The sequence below is a fragment of the Bubalus kerabau genome, chromosome 7, assembly GCF_029407905.1.
Source record: "Bubalus kerabau isolate K-KA32 ecotype Philippines breed swamp buffalo chromosome 7, PCC_UOA_SB_1v2, whole genome shotgun sequence".
Lineage (NCBI taxonomy): Eukaryota > Metazoa > Chordata > Mammalia > Artiodactyla > Bovidae > Bubalus > Bubalus kerabau.
This window is the reverse complement of record NC_073630.1, coordinates 38,241,500-38,261,451: the sequence shown is the minus strand read 5'-3', so window position 1 is coordinate 38,261,451 and position 19,952 is coordinate 38,241,500. Positions and strand designations below refer to the sequence as shown.

Here is a 19,952-nt window from a genome sequence, read left to right as displayed (position 1 = left end):
AGGGAAGCCCAAGAACACTGGAGTGGAACTGAGCTATCAGGGAATGACTTAAAACAAAAAACAAACAAACAAAAAAAGCTATTATAGATAATTCAAAATTCATTCTGGGAAGTTTCTGCAGTGAAAATAGCAAGAGATCATGACACTGACCAATAGAAAAGACAAAAAAAATCCTAACAATATTTGTCTATGAAGTAAGTCATATTTAAATATCATGGTACTACAGGGGAACATCACCAATTTTACACTTTTTACAACCAATTTAGAGAAAATCTAGGAATGTCCTATAGTGGTTATAATTTTGACAAAATAAAAGTAAAATTACAGCTGCAAGGGTCTGGAAGGTGAAAGGGAATGAGGACTCATTATAAAATTAGAACTGGAATCTGTGGTATATATAAAAGTAGGGCTTTAGTTATATTATTTGAAGATGAAGTGGGACCTGTGAGGAAATTAAAACTATTAATGTATTTGAAGATTTTTTAAAAAGGTGGAGAATAGGGTAAATTTTAGCCAACTTTTCTATGTGCATATTTAAAAGAATTGTAATTTAAAGAATGCAGTAAATTTTATAGAACTAAACTATGGCCAAAAGTGCTCACTGCTAGGGAGTAGGTCAGTGGGTAATGAGGATAGTGATTCTCATTGCCCCTTTATTATATTAATAATATGGTATGATAATGTGTTGCTGTGATCTTTCTCATGGGGATAAAGAGAGACTGGAAAAAATTTCATGGAAGTAAGCTTTCTTTGACTGTGTGGATCACAATAAACTGTGGAAAATTCTTCAGGAGACGGGAATACCAGACCACCTGACCTGCTTGTTGAGAAATTTGTATGCAGGTCAGGAAGCAACAGTTAGAACTGGACATGGAACAAGAGACTGGTTCCAAATAGGAAAAGGAGTATGTCAAGGGTGTATATTGTCACCCAGCTTATTTAACTTGTATGCAGAATACATCATGAGAAACTTTGGGCTGGAAGAAACACAAGCTGGAATCAAGATTGCCGGGAGAAATATCAATAACGTCAAATATGCAGATGACACCACCCTTATGGCAGAAATTAAAGAGGAACTAAAAATCCTCTTGATGAAGGTGAAAGAGGAGAGTGAAAAAGCTGGCTTAAAACTCAACATTCAGAAAACGAAGATTGTGGCATTTGGTCCCACCACTTCATGGGAAATAGATGGGGAAACAGTGGAAACAGTGTCAGATTTTACTTTTGGGGGCTCCAAAATCACTGCAGATGGTGACTGCAGCCATGAAATTAAAAGACACTTACTCCTTGAAAGGAAAGTTATGAACAACCTAGATAGCATATTCAAAAGCAGAGACATTACTTTGCCAACAAAGGTCTGTCTAGTCAAGGCTATGGTTTTTCCAGTGGTCATGTATGGATGTGAGAGTTGGACTGTGAAGAAAGCTGAGCACCGAAGAATTGATGCTTTTGAACTGTGGTGTTGGAGAAGACTCTTGAGAGTCCCTTGGATGCAAGGAGATCCAACCAGTCCATTCTGAAGGAGATAAGCCCTGGGATTTCTTTGGAAGGAATGATGCTAAAGCTGAAACTCCAGTACTTTGGCCACCTCATGCGAAGAGTTGTCTCATTGGAAAAGACTCTGATGCTGGGAGGGATTGGGGGCAGGAGGAGAAGGGGACGACAGAGGATGAGATGGCTGGATGGCATCACTGACTCGATGGACGTGAGTCTGGGTGAACTCCGGGAGTTGGTGATGGACAGGGAGGCCTGGCGTGCTGCGATTGATGGGGTCGCAAAGAGTTGGACACGATTGAGCAACTGAACTGAACTGAACTGAAGCTTTCTTTTTTAAGATAAATCTTTGAGAGATGTCCAATGAGGCTCACAGTATGTTGTAATACCTGCTCAACATTTGAACACATCACATTTACCTAAGAGAAATCTGCCCTTGACCTTCAAGTGTAACTTCAGCTTATCATTGGCTATAGATAATACATGGCTATATAGCTTCACTATATAAAGGTAGGTAGCATTTTCCGTATCTACAATAAGACTAAATTTATTTTGAAAATTATAACGAATATTGAAAAATATATTTTAATAATTGAACATTGAATATAAATATTTAATAAATATTATAGACTGGTTAAAACTCTTAAAAAAGGCACATTCTAAGCAAAATGTAGGGGTCACAATAGTTTATTTTTTTCCATATTCTTACAGCCTATTTCTATTGTTGAAACCCATAGCATCATAAGTGTGTTCTAGTTTAATTTAATGAAAAGTAAACCAACAATTCCAACATAGCTGGTGGGGGCAGGGTGGGGAGCAGAACAAGCTGCTATTAGTGTGCTGCTGCTGCTGCTGCTAAGTGTAAATATCTAGAAATATAGAAAGATTTCCTAGCCTAGCTGATGAAGACCAAGAGACTGTTTCTTAACCATTAAATACATCTGTGCATTTCCTACCTAATCACACCAAGGCCCTCAGGTTAAAGGAGAATTCACACCCTCATTAGAACAGCTAGCCATTATGAGACTCTTCCTGTTACAACGGTACTACACAGGTTGCATGTTTTCCTGGTTCATTGATTCAATGACGGGCAGGTTTTTCTTCTTCAGACTCATGTGTATTGTCAGTACCTCAATAAGAGAGAAAATGCTTGCTCAGATTTACCGGCTTATTTGAAGTGTACCAGAGCTCTTATCATCTGATAGAATTATGTGACACACACATGTATGAGGGTCCAACCTAAATAATTAGAGTTAACTAAAATGGATCTTTAATAGTTGAATAGATTGTATCTATGTCTGTTAGTATAGTAATAGTATTTCCTTCAGTAGGATACTACAAAAGTTCCAGCCCACATTTTCTCTCAACATGGCATTAGGATCTTCTGCTGCTGCTGCTATGTTGCTTCAGTTGTGTCTGGCTCTGTGCGACCCCACAGATGGCAGCCCACCAGGCTCCCTCGTCCCTGGGATTCTCCAGGCAAGAACACTGGAGTGGGTTGCCATTTCTTTCTCCAGTGTATGAAAGTGAAAAGTGAAAGTGAAGTCGCTCAGTCATGTCCAACTCCTAGTGACCCCATGGACTGCAGCCTACCAGGCTCTTCCATCCATGGGATTTGCCAGGCAAGAGTACTGGATAGGATCCTCTAGGTTTACCTAATGTCAGACTGGTGTAGCTCATAAAGTAAAAACACAGGTATACCTGTGGCGGATTCATTTCAATATTTGGCAAAACTAATACAATATTGTAAAGTTTAAAAATAAAATAAAATTAAAAAAAAAGAAAAGAAAAAAATATAATACAAAAAAAAAAAGTAAAAAGCAACTTCATCTCACAAAAGGGATTCTGTGGTTGGCTTTGATGTAAATTGGGCATGAAATAAATATCTTACTGCTAAAGCAGAGAAGCAAAATCTATTATGAACTTGAAATGAATCTCAAAATAGCAAATCATTTTCTATGGTATAGTATTTTCTCTGCTATTGTTTTGCTTTATTCATTTTTAAAGCTTTGCTGAGAAGCAGTTATGTTACCCTTTCTCTTTTCTTTCATTACTTATGAATTCAATATTAACTTCTACTTATTACCACTTGGTTTTAGTTTTAAAGAACTATAAGAATTTTAAGGACATTAAAGGCTTTGTTGACTAGGTGACTGTTAATATATTGTCTTTTAACTATCTTCTCACAGATTAGCATGGTCTGAAATTCTTAATATCTTAAAATGCACAAACAATTTAAATTTGTAGAAGAATTCCTTGATGATTACTTGATGACAGTTCAGTTATTTACAACAGATCTAAAAGGTAAATAAGCAATCAAATTTCCAGAGCTTTTTAATGTTATGGTTCCTAAATAGCTTTTTGTCATAGTGTTAAGATAACTTATTAAAAAACCTGCAAATGAGTGCATTTTGGTGAGTTTACGTGAAATCAATATACTTGCAGTTTCATTTTTTGTTGTTGATGAAAAATCAGGTTAGGCATTCATGTATATATAAAGTACATCTCCTTCAAATGAGTTAAAGGTATACTAAATATTAATGATATATTTGTGATTATGTGAGAAAGTCAAATGGCCTGAGTTTTTAAATTCAGTAAAGAAGTATAGGAGTTTCTGCTCTAATATTATTTAAGTGCTTTTGGATAAGTCTTGGTGCTACTGCTGTTGCTAATTCGCTTCAGTCGTGTCCGACTCTGTGCGACCCGGCAGATGGCAGCCCACCAGGCTCCCCCGTCCCTGGGATTCTCCAGGCAAGAACACTGGAGTGGGTTGCCATTTCCTTCTCCAATGCATGAAAGTGAAAAGTGAAAGTGAAGTCGCTCAGTCGTGTCCCACTCTCAGCGATCTCATGGACTGCAGCCTACCAGGCTCCTCTGTCCATGGGATTTTCCAGGCAAGAGTACTGGAATGGGGTGCCATTGCCTTCTCCAAAAACTTGGTGAGGGAATACCAATAGATTAGAGGGTCAAAGTTTGAAATCTATGAAACTTTGTAACAGGAGCAATAGCAAAATCATAAATCAAAATAATAATGCAATAACATTTCTAGTAAATGAAGAATATCTTAGTAAATATAGAATTTATCTTAAAAAATAGACTGTGAAGGTTGTTTGATAGATAGGATGATGGAAAAGGATTGGAGCTGAGAAAAACAAGAGCAGAAAAACTTCCCCAGAAAGGACAGGTGGAGCAGTACTTCCTTTCACACACACAAATGGTGAAATGAACACTTCCAAAGCAGAATGTAGTTGAACTAACCCACGGAGATCTGTGGTTATGGCATCATGCCACACTTCTATTTCAGTGGGATTTTACTGACTTTACTATCTGAGGGAAACTTACTTTCAGCTACAGGTTCTTTGTAGTAAAATGCTTGAATGTGCTGAGAAAAAATATATATGAATCAATGCTATTTCTGAATTATGGTGTCACTCATGTATTGTCAGTTGCATTTTATATTTACCTTTTTCTTTATGGAGTTATGCATTGTTGAAAAGCAGACTGTACTTATTTTAAGGAATTAAATTTCATTTTCCTCTTTAATACAAAAGTGCATATGAATTTCAAATGATTTTCAAATCAATTTTGGACTCATACTTATGTTTCCACAGTACACTCAAGATTAATAATGCTCTTACATTAATTTTGTTTAGGAAAAACTTACCTGAGCAGTGTTTTAAAACCTCTTTAATAAAAGCTCTATGTAGGCAATGTCATAAAAACATACACCAATTCCTTTAATACTTTGACTCTCTGTGAAGCACCTTCATGCTCTCTGATAAAGTTAGTGGATTCTAGGGTTAAAATTCCACACTGCATAGAAATAGTTATCAACTCAAAAAAAAATTTTAATAATGAATTACTTCTATATTTTTAATTGTACTATTAATTAGAGATAAAAATGAGTAAAAGACATTTCAACACTCAAGATTGAAAACAAAAACAGATATCAAGCAAACAGTAATTATAAGAAAACTTCTGCCTTTTTTTTTTTTTTTTTTAGAATCTTAATGTACACTTCAAGACCATGAGAAATACAGAGATAAATAAGGTCATTTTGGAATGAATAACCTGGTCAAGTTGTTTATGAAATTACTAGAAACTAAGTATCTATACAATTAATAGAATTTCAAAATAAAATGGATTTAAGGAGGGATAAATTCATAACAATAGTTACTCTAACACTTTTCTTTCAATAATGTATTCAATGAGTAAATAATCTCTAAGGATATAGAATATTTTCAAAACACAGTTAACCAATTTGAATTAGTTGCATTTAGGACACTACACCTAATAGTAACAGAAAACATATCCAGTTTAAGTATACAAATAACTTTTATCAAAAGAAACCATCTGCTGAACCATTAAGTAAATCTCAATAAATTTCAAACCATACTGAAAAATGGGAGCAAAGTCATATAGAAGATGTTCTCTGACCACAGCAGTGTTAAATTAATTAGTAAATAAAAGGTGCCTGGAAAATCCCTAAGTGTTTAAAAAGCATACCACATAATTTCAAGTAAGAATCATAAGAAAAATCACAAAGCAAATTAAAAAAAAATGGAACTAAATGAAAATGAGAGCACAATGAGTGAAAAATTGTCTCTGCAGCTAACTCATTCTATAGAAGGAAACAGAACTTTCTAGACTAATATGAGATGAGTGCATTAGTTTCCTACAACTACTCTAAGAAATTAACACAAATTTAATAACTTAACACACAGTTACTCTCTTACAGTTCAGGAAGTCAGAAATCCAAAACCAGTTTCACTGTCCAGAACTCACAATGTGGGCAGGGCTGCAATTCATCTGAAGGCTTTGGGGAAGAATTCATTTCCTTGGCTTTTATAGTTCCTGGAGTTGTATTATTTGTATCTCTGGCTGCAGGGTTCCTGGCTGTTCTTCCATCTTTAAAGACAAAAGCACAACACTTCACACAGCCTGCCTTTTGCCTTGCAACACTTCATGCAGCCTCCTTTTTGCCTTCCATCTCTCTATACAGCCCCCACCTGCCTCTCTCTCACAAGGATGCTTGTGATTACATCATTGACTGCTACTGCTAAGTCACTTCAGTCGTGTCCGACTCTGTGCGACCCCATAGACGGCAGCCCACCAGGTACCACCGTCCCTGGGATTCTCCAGGCAAGAACACTGGAATGGGTTGCCATTTCCTTCTCCAATTACATCATTGAACCTACCTGGATAATCTAGGCTATTCTTCCCATCTTAAATCATTAACCCTAGAACAACTATAGAGTCCCATTTGCCATGTAAAAGGTAACATTCCCAGGGCCCAGGAAGCAGGACTTGGATGGATGTCTTGGGGGTCACTACTCAGCCTACCAGAGGAGGCAAAGTGGTTTAAAATTAATGATCCAAGATTCCATTTTATATACATATATATATATATATATATATATATATATATATAATATGGCAGATAAAAACCAAAAAGAAAAGTCACAATGAAGATAAAAACAAAGATGGATAAAATAAAGGCATTCATTCAAAACAATATATTAAAGACAAAACTTATTTCTTTAAAATGGTTGTTAATAAACTCTAAGAGATTCACAAAGACAATTAGGAAAAAAAATGAAAATAAGGATGGTACCATACATCTGTCAAATATAGAAAAAGAAAATACTGAATATGTCATAAGCAAATTAAAAAAATAAATTTGACAACATAGATAAAATCATTAGTGTTTGTGTACTTTAGTTATTTTGGAATGTGTTTGAGTTTGGCTATTTTTTTAATTAGAGAGATATAAAATAATTAGAGAATAGGAAATGAGAGGAAAAAAAGTTCAGAGATACTCATGTTTCATATATAAAGACCACCGGGGACCCACCTGTAGATTAAAAGTTCCAAGAAGCTATTTACGCATCACAGGGGACCATGAACCATCCTAATTAAAGGGTGATATTCTATACAAGGGTCCCCAAGCCCTTGGGCATGGCCACAGCCTGTTAGAAACCTGGTCACAGAGCAAGAGTTGAGGGGCAGGTAAGCAGAGCTTCATCTGCTGCTTCCCATAACTTGCATTATCTCCTAAACTCCAACCCCCCAAGCCCCACCACCCGTCGATGGAAACAATGTCTTCCATGAAACTGGTCCTGGTACCAAAAAAGGTTGGGGACCACTGGTTCTGTAGGGTTTGGGCTTGCACTCAGTGGTTTTGAGTAAGGTTTAAAAAAGCAAGCATTTCCTCTGATATCAGAAAGTTAGGGTAATTTCATGACTAATTTCCTAATAAGTTTCACCTAGGAGACAGGTGACATGAATTGAGGCTAATTTAATTGGGAAAGGAGGTTTTCAGCAGAGGGAGCCAAAATAGAAGGATGTTTGGTTACTTTTATAGTTTTCATAGAGTTCTTGTTTCTGAGTTTAGACATAATTACAGAGTGAGCTGCTTTTGTTCTGCTCCTATATATTCTTGGACTGGTCTGTCTTAATGGCAGCCTGTGGACTTTTCCACATCAGAAAGGAAATATCTTGGTGCAACTGTTAGTGTTGTCAGGAACCAGTTGACAGCTGTCAGGTCTGTCTTTTTTTTTTTTTCCCTCAGAGGCCTGAAATGTCTAGAAGCAATTAATACATTGCATTTCCCTTGTGGCTCAGTGGTAAAGACTCCACTAGCAATGCAGGAGATATGAGTTCTATCCATGGGTCTGGAAGATCCCCTGGAGAAGGAAATGGCAACCCACTCCAGTATTCTTGCCTGAAAAAATCCCATCAACAATGGAGCCTGGCAAGTTACAGTGCATGGGTCACAAAAGAGTCTGAGGCTGAATTACATAACTGAATGACTAAACAACAACAACAACAATGAATGCATTGCTTTCAAAAGTAGAGGAATATTTTCGAACCCTAGAGAAAGGAGAAACCCTGTGGGTTTTAGAGCAAGTTGAAGGTTGAATGGGGTGGTAGCTACATGGACCATCAGCGTTTGGTGACATTCACACTAGTTCAGTACCTTCCCGAAAGTTTCTCGTGCCCAACCTGCAGATCAATAAGTTAGGCATCATCTAGAAGGAGCTGTGAGGATGGTAACAAAGAGCATCAATACAGTAAAGAATGTGGAAAAAATCAGTTACCAATGGCTTTGAGCTGCTTCCTGTTACCCTATTAACATGTGGGCAATTTTAAGACAGAAACCCAAAATTTAGTGGCTGGGGAAAATCATTATGAATGACTGTGTTAGGATCTCTTCTATCTCAAGGATTTTGGAAGATTTGTAATCAGAGATTAACCAGTCTCCAAAACACAAATTACTCTGTGAAACAAAATAAGACAATATGGTTTTTTAAAATTTCTATACAACCCAGCCGGAGAAGGCAATGGCAACCCACTCCAGTACTCTTGCCTGGAGAATCCCATGGACGGAGGAGCCTGGTAGGCTACAGTCCATGGGGTCACTAAGAGTCGGACACGACTGAGGGACTTCACTTTCACTTTTCACTTTCATGCATTGGAGAAGGAAATGGCAACCCACTCCAGTATTCTTGCCTGGAGAATCCCAGGGACAGAGGGGCCTGTTGGGCTGCTGTCTATGGGGTAGCACAGAGTCAGACATGACTGATGCAACTTAGCAGCAGCAGCATACAACCCAACAATCCCATTGCTGGTCATACACACCCAGGAAACCTGAATTGAAAGAGACACGTGTACCCCAATGTTCATCACAGCACTGTTTGTAATAGCCAGGACATGGAAGCAACCTAGATGTCCCTCAGCAGACAAATGGATAAGTAAGCTGTGGTACATATACACCATGGAATATTACTCAGCCATTAAAAAGAATACATTTGAATGAGTTCTAATGAGGTGGATGAAACTGGAGCTGATTATACAGTGTGAAGTAAGCCAGAAAGAAAAACACCAATACAGTATACTAACGCATATATATGGAATTTAGAAAGATGGTAATGATAACGCTGTATGCGAGACAGCAAAAGAGACACAGATGTAGAGAACAGTCTTTTGGATTCTGTGGGAGAGGGCGAGGGTGGGATGATTTGGGAGCATGGCATTGAAACATGTATAATATCATATGTGAAATGAATTGCGAGTCCAGGTTCAATGCATGATGCAGGATGCATGGGGCTGGTGCACTGGGATGACCCAGAGGGATGGTATGGGGAGGGAGGTGGGAGGGGGGTTCAGGATGGGGAACATGTGTACATCCGTCGCAGATTCCTGTTGATGTATGGCAAAACCAATACAATATTGTAAAGTAATTAGCCTCCAATTAAAATAAATAAATTTATATTAAAAATTCTAATTGTGAATTTGAAGTCTAACCAGATAAACTCACACAGTTCACATTAGATGATACTTCTTGCCAATTTTACATGCATTTATACTGTATACCCCCTGGTAGCTCAGCTGGTAAAGAATCTGCCTGCAATTCGGGAGACCTGGATTCAATCCCTGGATTGGGAAGATCCCCTGGAGAAGGGAAAGGTTACCCACTCCAGTATTCTGGCCAAGAGTATTCCATTGACTGTACAGTTCATGGGTTTGCAAAGAGTCAGATTCGACTGAGAGACTTTCAGTCACATACTGTATATAATGGATCTTCAGTATGTCATGAGGTTATTTTGGGAAAGTCAGTACATTTCTATGGGCTTTAATTATGACACCGCTAAAATAAGATGTATGCACTAATATATCCTTTGTCTCTATTCTTTTGTTGAAATATGTACATTGATATCTATATTTAACTTCAAATGTTTATTCATATTTGGAAGAACCACAGAAGTACAAAACTCAGTTCCTGAAAATATTAAGCTCTATTTTGAGGCTGTCTAGAGAAAGCAAAATAATTTTTCACCCAAGAATAATGTTAAAATAACATTAGCCAAACATTCTATAAATAACCCAATGTCTTTTTCTTCCCCCAACTACAGCTTTCTCTTTCTCTCCTTTATAGACATCCTTACTATTTAAAGTCAAGACTAATAAAAATGGGTCAACAAAGGAATTGGGAAAGTACATCACTAGCACCAGCAGCAAAACTGAGTGCATGCTTGTGGCCACCTCCTATCTTTCATTTACAGCATCTTTGGAATTTATAACACCATAGCACGGCTGCACCATCATTTTCCATGTATTTTCTGAATCTACATATGCTATCAAATTAAAATGCAATTAAATGCATGAGAATTATAAATGTTTTATTAAGTAAAAATATGTTTATTCTACAAATAAAGGAAAATTTTAGCTCATGAAATTATAGAAAAGTGACATAAAAATACTGACAACATCTATAAAACCTTGATTTGCAACCGATGATTGTGAACTCTGTAAGGGAGGTGGCTTGAGTGCTCAGTTGCTTCAGTCATGTCTGATTCTGTGACCCTATGGATTGTAGGGGCTAGTCTCCTCTATCCATGGGATTCTCCAGGCAAGAGTACTGGGGTGGCTTGTATGCTCGTCTCCAAGGGATCTTCCTTATCCAGGAATCGATACCATACCTCTTGTGTCTCCTGCATTGCAGGTTGATTCTTTAACCACTGAGCCACCTGGGAGGCCCACGGAAGGTGGCAGATGAAAAAAACTACTTGCAGGCCATGAAGTTGATTATTGGCTATCTACCACTGATCAGGTACATGACCCTGGATGGGTTATTTTACCAATTTCCTCATTTGTAAAATAAATATGTTAATATATACACCAGAGTGTTCTGATTTAAAATTTAAAAGCACATACAAAGTGATTAAATTATTTGGCAAATAGCAAGCACTCAATACCTGTCAGCTATTAGATTGTTCCTGCCAACTTCTGGCCTCTGTGGAAAATTATTTTTCAAGTTTGTCCTTCCAGTGTTTATTTACATTCTTTTTCGCTTGACTTCCTTAGATCTTTGACACTTTTTACACGAACCAGGAATATTTAATATAATATAAACACTCAAATAATGAATATTTTTAGATAAACCAAGGGGAAAGAAAACAATGGGGTCATCTATTCATTCTATCAGTAGACTTACTGTTTAAATTCAGTGATGTCAGCCGGTCTGTCCATAATATAATTCACATGCCTCTACTGCAGATGGCAACTGCAGCAATGAAATTAAAAGACACTTACTCCTTGGAAGGAAAGTTATGACCAACCTAGACAGCATATTAAAAAGCAGAGACATTACTTTGTCAACAAAGGTCCGTCTAGTCAAGGCTATGGTTTTTCCAGTGGTCATGTATGGATGTGAGAGTTGGACTATAAAGAAAGCTGAGTGCTGAAGAATTGATGTTTTTGAACCATGGTGTTGGAGAAGACTCTTGAGAGTCCCTTGAACTGCAAGGAGATCCAACCAGTCCATCCTAAAGGAAATTAATCCTGGGTGTTCATTGGAAGGACTGATGTTGAAGCTGAAATTCTAATACTTTGGCCACCTGATGCGAAGAGCTGACTCATTGGAAAAGATCTGATGCTGGGAAAGATTGAGGGCAGGAGGAGAAGGGGATGACAGAGGATGAGACGGTTGGATGGCATCACTGAATCAATGGACATGGGTTTGGGTAAACTCTGAGAGTTGGTGATGTACAGGGAGGCCTGGCATGCTGCGGTTCATGGGGTTGCAAAGAGTCAGACATGACTGAGCAACTGAACTGAACTGACTCGTATCATAAAATATGATCCCTATGCTTCTGATCATCTGAACAAAGCAATTTCTCTGTGTGTCTATATTAGAAATATAAACTGTGGTGGACATTAGTACAATTTACTAATATTTGTAGTTTTCCTCCTTCCAATTATACAAGGTATTTGCATCCCTGCCATGTTAAAGATTTTGCTCAAGTGGCTGATGAAATGTGTGCCCTTTCAGGTGGATGCATCTAATGTCTGGTGCTCAACTCTGCAGCCCATACATTCTCTGCAGGGGTGATTGTGGAAAAAAGTAATAAGAAGATGCCGTAAGACTGAGACTGTGGGGACAGTCTCAGACTCTTACCTGAGTCTACATATAGACAGTAACTATCTTAAATTGAAGTCTAGATGCACAGCAGATTTTGAGTGAGTATATATATTTTGTGTGAAGCCACTGACATTTGAAAGTTATTTGTTACTATAGCATAGACTAGCCCAACATGATTTTATATTATGCAAACTAAGCATTTTGATATTAATGTTAAATCTGCTCTTAAGGTAACAGAATTTTTTTAATTATTAAAACTATCTCTGTACTAATGTTCTTAAAAAGATATTTACAGCATTGATTAAAATATTTAGAAATCAGAGAGGTGCTTAGGAATATATTATCCATGTATAATGATTTGAAAGGGTAGAGGAACTTGAGTTATTACCACTCATTGACTTCAGAATGTACCGTTTTCATAATGTTTGTGCAAGGAGATTGGTCTGTTCACAGTGATGCAGATTACCTGTATGATTTTAATAAAGTAAGGTAAACTGATTTAAACAAAATTTAGAATAACAACTTACCACTTATTACCTAGATTTGCCCTAAATATCAAATACAGAGCTTATTTCATATTATTTCTAGCATATATTTCCCTGAGCTCTTCAAGATAAATATTTGGGACACTTCCCTGAAGCTATAGGTTGGCAGAAAATCATGGAAAGGTAAATCAGATTTGTATTACTTCCTTCCCAGCTGAATTTACTATGCAGGATTGTCCTGATCAAAAGAATACATTTCCATGATATCACTCTCTTAGACAAATAGCATAGTGTTACATCAGTATTTGACCAACCACAGCCAAGGTGACTTGAAGCCTCTTCTATTTCTAGCAGTACAGCAGTTTTCTTCTATTCTTCTATTATCAGTACATCAAGATTCCAAATGTATTGATATATTTTCATTCTTACATTTCCAGCAATCTTTAATTTTATAGGGAGTGATAGTATTTCAAATTGGAAAGCTGTATAGTTTAGGTATATATTCAGGGAAAAGATTACTGAGTGTCACTGAAAAGGCTTTTATCGGATGACATTCTTGAATTTTCTACTCTGCTCAGCTCTCAACTTAGCAGCCTTAAAGCAGTGAGTTCAGGACTCATAGAGTGAATCCATTTATGAGTCATTATGCTTAATATATCTCATGAGACTAACTTTAACCCAATCTTCCTGCTAATTTTGAACAAGTGACATTATAAATGTTGATTAGTATACTATATGTGTTTTTCATTAATGTGTTCCTAAGAAATGCTGCTAATTTATAATACTACATGTAACATACAGGTCAATTGCATTACTTGTTTCTGAAATATTAGAATACTTTCTCCCTCTTTCCATGTCTACCTGGAAGCCAAATTAAAATAATAAATTTTGTTGTTGCACAGACTTTCTTGCATCAGCCAAAAGTAACAGAAAGTCCAAATCAGCACTGGTTTCGACAAAATACAAAAAAATGGATTTCTCTCTTAGAAAATTGAGTTAAATTGAGTAAGTTAAATTGAGGCAGCAGCCTCAGGGCTGGAAAGGTGCCCAACAGGTCCAGTGGACAGGCTTTTTTGAACTGGTTGTTTTAAGGTCTCCCTTACTCAGTATGTTGCTGGTTTAGAATTGCTGTTTCAACTCTAAATTTCATATCCACATTACAATCAATAAGAAGAAATAAAAAAGCAATAAAGACATGGTTCTTCCCTTTAATAACTTTTTTTCTGTAAGTTGCACATACATACATTCTGTTGGAATGTAACATAGTTACATAATCATTACTATTGTTAAGGCAGTAGAAAATAAAAGCTACATTCTGAAAGGCCAGGTGTCCAACTGGAACATTTTGAAAGAGATAATAGTTTTTTGGAGAAGGCAATGGCACCCCACTCCAGTACTCTTGCCTGGAAAATTGCATGGACAGAGGAGCCTGGTAGGCTGCAGTCCATGGGGTGGCGAAGAGTCAGACACAACTGAGCAGCTTCACTTTTCACTCTGATGCATTGGAGAAGGAAATGGCAACCCACTCCAGTGTTCTTGCCTGGAGAATCCCAGGGATGGGGGAGCCTGATGGCCTGCCCTCTATGGGGTTGCACAGAGTCGGACACGACTGATGCGGCTTAGCATCAGCAGCAGGGGATCTCAAAAGAAAGATTTTATCATTTAGGTATTTTATAAATTACAGTCACAATGCCTAATGTCTGCAATGGGAAAGACATGGGCAGTTACATTGGAACACACTGAATCTTTGCTCAAGGCTGTCTGTATCCTAGAAATTGTTTAGATGGGTACTGCCAACATGCAACTCTACTCAAAGCTACTATAGATAACCAAGATCCGTTGGGACCAATATATTTTTACTATATCTAGGATTTTTTTCTTTTTTTTCCCCCCAGCTTTATTGAGATATAATTGACATATAGCATTGTGTAAGTTTAAGTTGTATTATGTGAAGATTTAGTACCATATATGTTGTAACATGATTACCAAAATTAGAATAAGACATTAACACATGCTTACCTTACATAGCTCCTCCTGGCCGCCGCCCATGACCTCGGACTTGGGTAGCTGTTCATGGCTGTTCCTGCGCCGTCGCAGCCTGGCACTCTTGGATGCTGCCCCTGACCTCGGATGTGGGGTAACTCCTCTTGGCCGCTGCCCTTCGGGCATGGGGTCTTCCTGGCTTCTGCCCCTGACCTCGGATGTGGGGTAGCTCCTCTCCGCTGCACTTAGTGCACCGGTTGCAGCCACCAGTGTGCTGAGCTACCCCATGTCCGAGGTCAGGGGAGGCAGCCGAGAGGAGCTACCTCACGTCCGAGGTCAGGGGCAGCGGTTGAGAGGAGCTACCCCACAACCGAGGCCAGGGGTGGCGGCTGGGAGGTGCAACCCCACATCCAAGGAGCAGTGGCTGCGCGGGCACAGGAGGGCCTAGAGAATCTATCCCACATTGAAGGTCAGGAAGGGTGGCGGGGAGGAGATAACCCCTCGTCCATGGTAAGGAGCAGTGGCTGTGCTTTGCTGGAGCAGCTGTGAAGAGATACCCCATGCCCAAGGTAAGAGAAACCCAAGTAAGACGGTAGGTGTTGCAAGAGGGCATCAGAGGGCAAACACACTGAAACCATACTCACAGAAAACTAGTCAATCTAATCACACTAGGACCACGGCCTTGTCTAACTCAATGAAACTAAACCATGCCCATGGGGCAACCCAAGACGGCCTGGTCATGGTGGAGAGATCTGACAGAATGTGGCCCACTGGAGAAGGGAATGGCGAACCAGTTCAGTATTCTTGCCTTGAGAACCGGATGAACAGTATGGAAAGGCAAAATGATAGGATACTGAAAGAGGAACTCCCCAGGTGAGTAGGTGCCCAATATGCTACTGGAGATCAGTGGAGAAATAACTCCGGAAAGAATGAAGGGATGGAGCCAAAGCAAAAAGAATACACAGCTGTGGATGTGACTGGTGATAGAAGCAAGGTCCGATCCTGTAAAGAGCAATATAGCATAGGAACCTGGAATGTCAGGTCCATGAATCAAGGCAAATTGGAAGTGGTCAAACAAGAGATGGCAAGAGTGAACATCAACATTCTAGGAATCAGAGAACCTAAAATGGACTGGGATGGGTGACTTTGACTCAGATGACGATTATATCTACTACTGTGGGCAGGAATCCCTCCGAAGAAATGGAGTAGCCATCATGGTCAACAAAAAAGTTTGAAATGTAGTACTTGGATGCAATCTCAAAAATGACAGAATGATCTCTGTTCGTTTCCAAGGCAAACCATCCAATATCACAGTAATCCAAGTCTATGCCCCAACCAGTAACACTGAAGAAACTGAAGTTGAACGATTCTATGAAGACCTACAAGAACTTTTAGAACTAACACCCCAAAAAGATGTCCTTTTCATTATAGGAGACTGGAATGCAAAAGTAGGAAGTCAAGAAACACCTGGAGTAACAGGCAAGTTTGGCCTTGGAATACGGAATGAAGCAGGGCAAAGACTAATAGAGTTTTGCCAAGAAAATGCGCTGATCATAGCAAACACCCTCGTCCAACAACACAAGAGAAGACTCTACACATGGATATCACCAGATGGTCAAAACAGAAAGCAGATTGATTATATTCTTTGCAGCCAAAGATGGAGAACTCTATACAGTCAACAAAAACAAGACCAGGAGCTGACTGTGGCTCAGATCATGAACTCCTTATTACTAAATTCAGACTTAAATTTAAGAAAGTAGGGAAAACCAGTAGACCATTCAAGTATGACCTAAATCAAATCCCTTATGATTATACAATGGAAATTTGATATAGATTTAAGGGACTAGATCTGATAGAGTACCTGATGAACTATGAAATGAGGTTCATGACATTGTACAGGAGACAGGGATCAAGACCATCCCCATGGAAAAGAAATGCAAAAAAGCAAAATGGCTGTCTGGGGAGGCCTTACAAATAGCTGTGAAAAGAAGAGAAGTGAAAAGCAAAGAAGAAAAGGAAAGATTTAAGCATCTGAATGCAGAGTTCCAAAGAATAGCAAGGAGAGATAAGAAAGCCTTCCTCAGCGATCAATGCAAAGAAATAGAGGAAAACAACAGTATGGGAAAGACTAGAGATCTCTTCAAGAATATTAGAGATACCAACAGAATATTTCATGCAAAGATGGGCTCGATAAAGGGCAAAAATGGTATGGACCTAACAGAAGCAGAAGATATTAAGAAGAGGTGGCAAGAATACACAGAAGAACTGTACAAAAAAAGATCTTCACAACCAAGATAATCACAATGGTGTGATCACTGACCTAGAGCCAGACATCCTGGAATGTGAAGTCAAGTGGGCCTTAGAAAGCATCCCTATGAACAAAGCTAGTGGAGGTGATGGAATTTCAGTGGAGCTATTTCATATCCTAAAAGATGACACTATGAAAGTTCTGCACTCAATATGCCAGCAAATTTAGAAAACTCAGCAGTGGCCATAGGACAGGAAAAGGTCAGTTTTCATTCCAATCCCAAAGAAAGGCAATGCCAAAGAATGCTCAAACTACCGCTCATTTGCACTCATCTCTCATGCTAGTAAAGTAATGCTCAAAATTCTTCAATCCAGGTTTCAGCAATATGTGAACCATGAAGTTCCTGATGTTCAAGCTGGTTTTAGAAAAGGCAGAGGAACCAGAGACCAAATTGCCAACATCCGTGGATCATGGAAAAAGCAAGAGAGTTCCAGAAAAACATCTATTTGTACTTTATTGACTATGCCAAAGCCTTTGACAGTGTGGATCACAATAAACTGTGGAAAATTCTGAAAGAGATGGGAATACCAGACCACCTGACCTGCCTCTTGAGAAATCTGTATGCAGTTCAGGAAGCAACAGTTAGAACTGGACATGGGACACCAGACTGGTTCCAAATAGGAAAAGGAGTACATCAAGGCTGTATATTGTCACCCTGCTTATTTAACTTATTGCAGTGTACATCATGAGAAACGCCTGACTGGAAGAAACACAAGCTGGAATCAAGATTTCAGGGAGAAATATCAATAACCTCATATATGCAGATGACACCACCCTTATGGCAGAAAGTGAAGAGGAACTCAAAAGCCTCTTGATGAAAGTGAAAGTGGAGAGTGAAAAAGTTGGCTTAAAGCTCAACATTCAGTAAATGAAGATCATGGCGTCTGGTCCCATCACTTCATGGGAAACAGATGGGGAAACAGTGGAAACAGTGTCAGACTTTTTTTGGGGGGGCTCCAATATCACTGCAGATGGTGACTGCAGCCATGAAATTAAAAGACGCTTACTCCTTGGAAGGAAAGTTATGAGCAACCTAGATAGCATATTCAAAAGCAGAGACATTACTTTGCCAACAAAGGTCCATCTAGTCAAGGCTATGGTTTTTCCAGTGGTCATGTATGGATGTGAGAGTTGGACTGTGAAGAAAGCTGAACACCAAAGAATTGATGCTTTTGAACTGTGGTGTTGGAGAAGACACTTGAGAGTCCCTTGGACTGCAAGGAGATCCAACTAGTCCATTCTGAAGGAGACCAGCCCTGGGATTTCTTTGGAAGGAATGATGCTAAAGCTGAAACTCCAGTACTTTGGCCACCTCATGCGAAGAGTTGACTCATTGGAAAAGACTCTGATGCTGGGAGGGATTGGGGGCAGGAGGAGAAGGGGACGACACAGGATGAGATGGCTGGATGGCATCACTGACTGGATGGACGTGAGTCTGAGTGAACTCCGGGAGTTGGTGATGGACAGGGAGGCCTGGCTTGCTGCGATTCATGGGGTCGCAAAGAGCCAGATATGACTGAGCGACTGAAATGAACTGAACTGAACTACCTCACATAATTACTATGTTGCTGCTTTTGCTGTTATTGTAAAAACATTAAAGTTCTATTTTCATAATAGCTTCTGGATGTGTGTATATGAGTTCTGTTCAGTCAGTCAGTCATGTCTGACTCTCTGGAACCCCATGGACTGCAGCACACCAGGCTTCCCTGTCGATCACCAACTCCCAGAGCTTACTCAAACTCATGTCCATCAAGTCAGTGATGCCATTGAACCATCTCATCCTCCATCATCCCCTTCTTCTCCTGCCTTCAATCCGTCTCAGTATCAGGGGCTTTTCCAATGGGTCAGTACTTCACCTAAGGTGGCCAAAGTATTGGAGTTTCAACTTCAGGATCAGCCCTTCCAATGAATATTCAGGACTGACTTCCCTTTGGATGGACTAGTTTGATCTCCCTGAAGTCCAAGGGACTCTCAAGAGTCTTCTCCAATACCACGGTTCAAAAGCATCATTGCTTTGGCTCTCAACTTTCTTTACAGTCCAACTCTCACATGCATACATGACTATTGGAAAAACTGTAACTTCGACTAGATGGACCTTTGTCGGCAAAGTAATGTCTCCATTTTTTAATATGCTGTCTAGGTAGGTCATAGCTTTTCTTCCAAGGAGCAAGCATCTTTTAATTTCATGACCGCAGTCACCATCTGTAGTGATTTTGGAGCCCCAAATGTAGTCTCTCGCTGTTTCTATTGTTTCTCCATCTATTTGTCATGAAGTGATGGGACCAGATGCCATGATCTTAGTTTTATGAATATTGAGTTTTAAGCCAACTTTTCAACTGTCCTCTTTCACCTTCATCAAGAGCCTTTTTACTTCTTTTTCACTTTCTCCCTTAAGGATGGTGTCATCTGCATGTCTGAGGTTAATGATATTTCTCTCAGCAATCTTGATTCTAGGTTGTGTTTCGTCTAGCCTGGCATTCCACATGAAGTACTCTGTATAGAAGTTAAATAAGCAGGGTGACAATATACAGCCTTGACATACTCCTTTCCTGATTTGGAACCAGTCTGTTGTTCCATGTTTGGTTCTAACTGTTGCTTCTTGACCTGCATACAAATTTATCAGGAGGCAGGTAAGGTGGTCTGATACTTCCATTTCTTGAAGAATTTCCCAGTTTGTTGTGATCCACACAGCCAAACTTTTTCACTGTCCTCTTTCACTTTATTCAAGAGCCTCTTTACTTCTTTTTTGCTTTCTGCC

The 19,952-nt window shown here is 39.0% G+C and overlaps 1 long non-coding RNA gene across 3 annotated transcripts in view; it reads right to left on the bottom strand.

Annotated features, from left to right (window-relative positions):
• Positions 1 to 7,713, bottom strand: part of LOC129657655 (uncharacterized) — a 172,489-nt gene extending 164,776 nt beyond the window's left edge. The window contains exons 1-2 of one of the 3 annotated variants that reach the window (XR_008716951.1): positions 7,349 to 7,713; positions 6,280 to 6,402 (exon numbers count right to left, since the gene is read on the bottom strand). This is a non-coding gene — a long non-coding RNA (uncharacterized LOC129657655). Of the gene's footprint in view, positions 1 to 6,230; positions 6,403 to 7,348 lie in introns of all 3 variants that reach the window. The other 2 variants (XR_008716952.1, XR_008716950.1) reach the window with 2 other exon arrangements.
• Positions 7,714 to 19,952: the final 12,239 nt, after the last annotated feature.